This window comes from Bos javanicus, chromosome 2 (assembly GCF_032452875.1).
Source record: "Bos javanicus breed banteng chromosome 2, ARS-OSU_banteng_1.0, whole genome shotgun sequence".
Classification (NCBI taxonomy): domain Eukaryota; kingdom Metazoa; phylum Chordata; class Mammalia; order Artiodactyla; family Bovidae; genus Bos; species Bos javanicus.
In genome coordinates, this window is record NC_083869.1 from 122687850 (window position 1) to 122695898 (window position 8049).

General features: G+C 52.7%; 1 long non-coding RNA gene across 1 annotated transcript; it reads left to right on the forward strand.

Annotated features, from left to right (window-relative positions):
* The first annotated feature begins 680 nt into the window (after positions 1-680).
* LOC133231715 (uncharacterized) lies at positions 681-7297 on the forward strand. The gene is made up of 3 exons (XR_009731211.1): positions 681-857; positions 1902-6654; positions 7073-7297. It is a non-coding gene; the product is annotated as an uncharacterized LOC133231715 (long non-coding RNA).
* Positions 7298-8049: the final 752 nt, after the last annotated feature.

The window sequence follows — 8049 nt, forward strand, 5'->3', positions numbered from 1 at the left end:
TCCTCCCCAGTAAATCATTTTGCCTGTCCTATTATTTGATTCTGGAGAACTATGTGGGCTGCTTGTAGCTGGTTTTCTTCCGTCCATCCCTCCATCCACCAAATACATCCATCCCTCTTTAATGCCAGACCTGCACTGTGCGCTGAGCATCTGGATAAAGCAGTTCAGAGAGACGTGATTGCTCAGAGGACCGGGGACAAGCTACCCCAGCTGAGAAGTGAGATGCCTCGTTCAGATTTGCAGGCAAGATCAGGACTGGCCCGCGTGGGTGGGGTGTGGGGGGTACTGCATTATGTGCAAAGGCACAGAGCCCTGGTCCTGAGACTGTGAAGCCCTTGGAAAACCAGAGTAAGAGAGGGTACAAACGATGACTCGTTTCCAGGGTCCTTCCAGGGCTGGGCGCCTCGGTCTCCCGTAAACGGGGCGTGCGCGCCCTCTGCTGGCTTGCTGGCTGACTGACCCTTAGGCTTTGGAGACTCCCAGCCACTGGGTCTGGGAACCAAATGCCATAAAAGGTGGACTGTCTCAACCCGGAAGGACCCTCGGGATCATCCACCCATGCCTCACCGGTAGAGTCAGGAGGCCACGTGCGGGGCAAGGAGCTTGCGCAGAGCAGGAATTCGAGGCCCTAAGTCCGAGACGGGGCTCTGTCCGTGCCTGGGGTGGGGGTGGGGGTGGGGGGCTGTGTTCCTCGCAGGGAAACTCCAGGTGCGGGGTGGGGAGGGTGATCGTGGAGCGCAGAGGAGGTTTTCAGATTCTCAGCCCTCACCCCATCTGGCTGGCTCCGTCGTGGGATTTCCTGTTTTGTCTTGGAGCAGCGTCATTGCAACCTGATAGCCACGAAACGGGGACTCAAGGTCTGTGTGTGTGTGTGTGTGTGTGTGTGTGTGTGTGTGAACGGCTGACGCTGGTTTCCATCAGCAGGTGCCCAGGGCTGGTGACGTCACCGGACAAGTGCTCTGATCTCCGTATTTGAACCGGTTTGCCCAGCCCCAAGTCCTCAGGACCTGCCACCAGCATCTTGCTCCTGGTTCTCCAGCTGGAGGGTGTGGCAGTAGACTGAAGGGACACGAAATCAGGAAAGATGCTTGCCTTTCGAGCCAGGGTCAGAGGCAGGGGTGGGTGCGGGAGCTAGGGTGGACTTTGTATTGGGTTAGACGCGGGGAGGGTAAGAGAGATGAGAGAGTGCGGGCTGCTGCCCAGGCTTCCAGCCTGAGTGATGAGCTGCACTCCTCAGTGAGAGGAGGCTGGGGGGACCTGCCCACAACCACTGGGTGCCTGAAAGCTCATTACCTATGGAGAGCACAGCTTCCCCCTGACCATCTCTTGCCCCCTCCCCAGTCCTTTCTCTTGGCTGGGCTGCTGTGTATGTGTGAGCCTGCATAGGCGTGTGAGCACGTGTTCTGTGTGTGTCCCTGCCCGTGGGCTGGAAGCTTGGTGTCACTGGGGACGGGAACCTTAAAAGCCTTGTTGCTCCAGGAAGAGGCCTGCTTGGCTGGGAGGTGACCCTTCAGGTCCTGTTCTGATCTCATCAAGGCCAGGGGTCTGAGCTTGCTCCCAGTAGGTGGTACCTGGAGACCTAGCCTGCCTTCAGAGTTCAGATGGGAATTCCAGACCTGCACCCATCTACCCCCTGGGGTGGCCCCAGTCAAGTCTCTGCCTCTCTCAGAGCCTTAGTGTCATCGCTGACAAGCAGGACAATGAGCTGTAGCTCGCAGGTGTCTGGGGCGGATGGAATGAGGTTTTGCAGGCAGAAGTCCCAGCACGGTGCCTGGCACCTGGCATGCCCTGGATGAAGAGTGGAGGGTATTATTATTTTTAAACCACGAGCCCTATTGCTCAGTACTCAGGCTACCACCTACCTCTCTGACTTCATCTCTTTTTTCTTCCTCTTGTTCCAGCCACACTGGAAGCACCTGCGCCTGGAGAACACCAGCCCTGGTCCAGTCCGGAGCCTTCTGGCCAGTTGTTGCCTGGTTGGTTCCTGCTCAGACTTCAGGTCCCAGTTTGATGGCACCGTCCTGGGGCAGCCTGCCCTGCCGGCTCTGCCCAAGGCGCCCACTTTGCCTGTCCGGGCACTCTAATTCTCTGCTGTTTTCTTCCTAGCATCTACCACTGCCAGAGCCTGTGCGATTTGTTGATGGCTTATACCCTACCCCTGTTTGTCTGTTGTGTTCTCCACCTTGTCCCTCGTGTCTGCAACAGGGCCTGGCACATAGTAGGCCCTCAGTCGTCATCTGTGGACTCTGCAGAGGCCTCTGATGCATGAGGAAAGCTGGGGTTTGGGAGCCAGACAGTCCTGGCTTGAACTTGGAATCCCAAATCCTGGCTCCATCACTCCTGGGCTGTCTGTGTCTCATGCTCCTCCTCTGGGCCTCAGTTTTCTCATCTGTCAGATGGGGCTAAGCAGAGTGATGTGACATCAGCTGCTTAGAGGAAGCAGTAAGATGATGAGCATGCCTCATGCAGGCCAGGATTCACTGATAACAGTGACGAAGACTGCTACCTGTCAATCAATCGCTGCACTAAGAGCCTTACTTTAAAAACTTCATTTCTTCTTGACAATCACTCTGAGGAAGGGACGGTTAGCCCATTTAATAGATGAAGAAATTAAGGCTCAGGGCAGTAGTTCCATGCCCAGTGAAGCTCGTGTCTAAGGGCTGTAGATGCAGGAGCTTTGGGGGCATGGCCAGTTTCTCTCGTTAGCGTCTCCGCAGTGTTCCGGGAGGACTGGGGATCTGGCCACCTGAGTCCTAATTTCAGCTCTGCCACTGACTTGCTGTGTGACCCTGGCTGGGTTTCTGCCCCCTTTAGAGCCCCATTTCCCCATGTGCCTCATGAAGGCACTGGACCAGGTCAGGGGGTGCAGCCTCCAGGGCCTGCAGGGCAGAGCAGGGGAGGTGGCTGGACCCAGGAAAGGCTGGGGGAGCTGGGCAGTGGCCACTCAGCTCTGGAGGGTACCTAACTGGTGGGAAAGCGGGCCTAGGATTGCTGGTGTTTATACTTTTCAAGAGAAGCAGAAAATTCGGATTTTGATGTGAAATCTGATTATTAAATGTTGGCAAAATTTGAAAAAGGAAGGAAAAAAGAAAGACACTGTGTGGGCCAAACAGAGGCCGTTTGTGGGTTGCATTTGGTCTCCTGAGCTGTCACTTTGTAATCCATGGGATACCCACTATCTAGAGGCCATTGCTTGCTCCTGGACCCTTGATAAAAATGACTCACACCACTGAGTGCTGACTAGATCCAGGGGCATATGTGATGTTGTTAACTTTTCCTCCTACTCCCCGTATCCCTACCATGTAACATTATCCCACTCATCACATCATCTCCATTTGATAGGTGGGAAGTTGAGGTCCAGAGAGGTTAAGTAACTTGTCTGGGTCACACAGCTAATACATGGCAGAGCTGGGGGACAAATCAGGGCTCTCCTGCTCCAAAGCTCACTGGTGTAACCACTGACCATCCTGCCACAGTGACCTCCCCTCACCCCTGGCTCTCTGTCCAGCCTCCTTCCCACCAGGGTCCCCCATCCTGGCCTCCTGGGGACTCACACACTCACTGTTGACCCCAAGGCAGGTTAGGTACAGTCTCAACCTGGAAGGAGGGTGAATTGGGTGGGAAGACTTTTCTTTCTCCCCAGGACCCTGGGCTCTCTTCTCTCCAGATCTCCTGGCGCCGTAGGTTGTGCTAGGGGCCCACCGGCTTGATGAGAAACCTACTGAAGCAACACTAAGGTCTCAGGCTCCTGCAGCAGCCCAGCCACAGGAGACGTCTCCTCCTGCGGGGAGGTCCTGACAGGGAGCCGGCTGGTTCCTGGTGCCAATGGAGCCGCTGTTAACTCTTCGGGTCTCTCCAGCAAATCCTGCAGTGAATCCCCTGGAGCGCAGACTGCGTGTGCATGTGCTCAGGTGGGGTCTCTGTGTGCGAGGGTGAGTATGAACTCACTTCTGTGTCTGAGCCCCGTGGGCTGCAGTGTCTACTGTGGGGTGCCTGTTGTCTGGGTGGATGGATTTTCCTGCAACCCAAGGACTCAGACCTTTAGGAGCTGCGTGGGTGAAGGCAGGAAGCAGTGATTAAAGCAACCACCGCTGATTATTTACAGGTGCTTCAGGTAAATGATTTGGTTTTTTTAAGTGCCACATAACCTGATAAAGCTGGTGTGGTTGTCCCCATTTTGTGGATGAAGATACTGAGGCTCTGAGCCAGGCAGTGAAATGGCCAGGCTGGTGGAGCTGATGAACAGTGGAGTGGAAAGTGGATCCGGGTCTACTGTCTACAAAGCCATCGCTCCACTCACCCCTGCAGGCTGCTTTGTTTGGATCAATGGTGACCCCACGTTGGGGCCGGCGCCTTGCTCCAGTGGGTTCTACCTGGGACACTCCCTTTGGACTTTCAAGTCCCCAGCCCACCTGGAGCTGAGTGCCCTCTGCATTCAGGCATTGCTGGCACATTGGAAGCTAACATGTCCTGAGCTGCCATCTTGTCCAGTACCCTCGGCGTACGGCTGGGTGCAGGGCTTTTTGTTGCTGGGACCTGCCTAGGGTCACACACTGATCCTGTCACTGTTTGGGGTTCAGACTCCGAGGACTGTTGGCCATTGGTGGAAGGAGCAGGCCTGGCCACTCTCAGGGGTGTGTTGGGTTTGGGGGTCCGTTCTCTGGGCTCATGGTCTCCATTCTCTGTGCTGTCTTGCTTTTCTCAGTGGCCAAGCCCGGAGTCCAGAGAGGGGACCCTTAACCTGACCTCAATTGCACCATCCTCGCCAGGCCTTGGTTCCCTTCAGCTCTAACTGTAACTAGAGTGCTTTGAGGGGACTTTAATCACAGCTGCTTATCTTAGAATTCCTGCTGCTACCCAAAGGCTTTGGAACCACAGAAGGGACGTGAGGTCAAGTCCTGGCTCTGGCACTTGTTTTCTGGGTCATCTTGGGTGAACTGCTTTGCCTCTCTGAGCCTCAGTTTCTTTATGTGTAAAGTAGGGATAATAATGGGACCTACTTCATGAGAGTGTTGTAAGGATTAACAGTAGTAATAGTTATAATGACAGCCGCCAGACTTTAAGTGTTTACTATGAGCTGGGTGGGCTTCCCAGTGGTGCTGGTGGTAAAGAACCTGCCTGCTAATGCAGGAGATGTAAGAGATGTGGGTTCAATCCCTGGGTTGGGAGGATCTCCTGAAGGAGGTTGTGGCAACACACTCTAGTATTCTTACCTAGAGAATCCCATGGACAGAGGAGCCTGGCAGGTTACAGTCCATGGGGTCGCAAAGAGTCGGACACGACTGAAGTGACTTAGCATGCACACACCATGAGTTGGAAGCTGTTATCCCATTTAAACCTCCCAGCAGCATTGTGAGGCAGCTACTGCTGTTATTTCCATTTTAGAGAGGGGGAAACTGAGGCACAGAGGGGTTAAATGGTTTTCTCATGTTCTTCCACTAGTTAAGTGGTAGTGCCTGGATTCCAGCCCAGGTCTTTCTGACTCCAAAGCCCAGAACGCTTAACCCAGGAGGGTTATTCAAGATATCTAACAATTGGCCTGGCCTGGCCTGGGCCCCGAGCCATCAGAATAGATGCCTGCCATAAATAAACAAGCTGTCTGTCCTCCCAGCACCGTCTTATCCATTACACACTCAACTGTGTTAAATGGGATTAATCCAGGAAATGAGATTACAGATGTCAAGCAGCTTGGAGAACCATGAAGCAGCCCATGTGCTTCTATGTCTCCTTCCGCCGAGGGGAAGAGAAGGCCCAGGGAATCAGGAGAGCTGTGCTTAGCTCCACGCTCTGCCATGGACTTGCCGAACGACCTTTGGTGGGTATGGGAAGACAGTTTCCAGAGTCATGGATTAACAAGGTCTAAACCTGCCGAGGAGATGACACCCAGTTGGTATCGCTCAAGCCCATCCAGGAGGTATTTGCAAAGAGTCGTCAAAGCAGACCCCGGAGGTCTCCAGCTTAGCCACAGTTTGGTAAATCACTCAATCAAGGGACTATGCATTTCGGTTTTTAAGAAACAACTTAAAATACATTGTGCATGTTTCATGAATACAACTTATTGAAAACCTACACCCCAGAGAGCTTGAATAGGCGCATATACTGGCGAGGGCACCACCACGATCAATACTGTTGACATCCCCATCAAACCTCGGAAGATTTTCCCCTTCCCCTTAGCCACCCCTTCACGCCCACTCTCAGGCCAGACCCAATCTGTCTTCTGTTACTATAGATCACTTGACCTTTTCTAGACGTTTACCTCAAGGAAATCACAGAGTTTGTAGACTTTTGTGTCCCGTTTCCTTCGGTCAGCATCATCTTTTTGAGATCCATTCTTAGGGCTCTGCATTCCTTTTATTTCTGAGCGCTATTCTATCCTATGCATACAGCAGTTTGTTTTTCCGTTCACTTTAAATGGACAGTGGGTTGTTTCTATTGATAGTTTTGGACTATTACAAATAAGGCTTCTAGGAAGATTTATATACAAGGCTTGTTGTGGCTATGTGTTTCTTTTCTCCTAGGTAAATCCCTAGCAATGGAAGGTCTGGGGTGCTTGGAAGGGTGGACTGTTTTCCCAAATGGTTGTACTGTTTTACATTCATGCCAGCAGTGGACGAGAGTTCCTGTGGCTCTACATCCTCGCTAACACTTGGCATGGTTGGTCTTTTAATTGGAGCCATTCTAATTGGTGTTTGGGTGGGGGGCTGTCCAGTGTGGCTCCTGCTGCAGTCCTGGAGAATGGATGGTTTCTGATCGCTTGTGATGGGCAGGAAAGAGCGGACTTCAACATTGAAGAGGGTGGCTGATCACTGGGCCATCAGGGGGAGTGGGTGCTGGCTGGTTTCCTCAGGCACCAATTCTTTGGCTTTCTGGGTGTTAGCCAGGCTCAAAGGTGGCCCCCACTGATTAGTCCTCCTGGGGTTCACACTCTTGTATAGTCCCTCTCCCACAGCCTCGTGCCAGGGTTGGTCTGTGTGACCAGTAAGATGTGGAAGAACTGATGGGGTCACTTCTGATGTTAGGTTAGAAAAGACCCTACAGCTTCAGTCCTGGTCATTCTCTCTCTCTCTCTTAGATCATTTGCTCTTGCGAAGGCCAGCTGTGCCGCTGTGAACAGCCTGACGGAGAGGGTAGTGTGAGGAGGGACTGTAGCCTCCAGCCAATAGCCAGCCAGAAACTGAAGCCTTCCGTCAACAACCATGTGGGTGAGCTTGCAAGTGGGTCCTCCAGTCCCATCGAACCCACAGAAGATGCGGCGTCAAACCTCACGTGAGACCCTGAGCCACCCACCTAAATGGGTCCTCCAGTCCCATCAAACCTGCAGAAGATGCAGCGTCAAACCTCACACGAGATCCTGAGCCACCACCTAAGCTGCCTTGCAACTCTTGCCTCTCAGGAACAGCGTGAGATCAGTGCTGCTTTAAATCACTAAATGTTTAAAGGGGATCTTTTGATATGCATCAAAAGATAGCTGACACATCCTGGATTATGTCCTCTTATTTGAGATAACAACTGTTTCCCCTGCCTTACCCCATCTAAACAATCAAGATCGAAGCCTGGTGTCAGGTGGGTAGACCACCTGGTCTAGCACAGCTGGTTGGACCAGGCTGAGACCTTCTTTTACCAACAAAGGTCCGCATAGTGAAAGTTATGGTTTTTCCAGTAGTCATGTACGGATGTGAGAGTTGGACTATAAAGAAAGCTGAGCCCCGAAGAACTGACGGTTTTGAACTATGGTGTTGGAGAAGACTCGTGAGCATCTTGGACAGCAAGGAGATCCCACCAGTCCATCCTAAAGGAAATCAGTCCTGAATATTCATTGGAAGGACTGATACTGAAGCTGAACCTCCAATATTTTGGCCACCTGACGCAAAGAACTGACTCATTGGAAAAGACCCTGATTCTGGGAAAGATTTAAGGCGGGAGGAGAAGGGGATGACAGAGGATAAGATGACAGGTTGGATGGCATCACTAACTCGATGGACATGAGTTTGAGCAAGCTCCAGGAGATGGTGATGGACAGGGAAGCCTGGCATGCTGCAGTCCATGGGA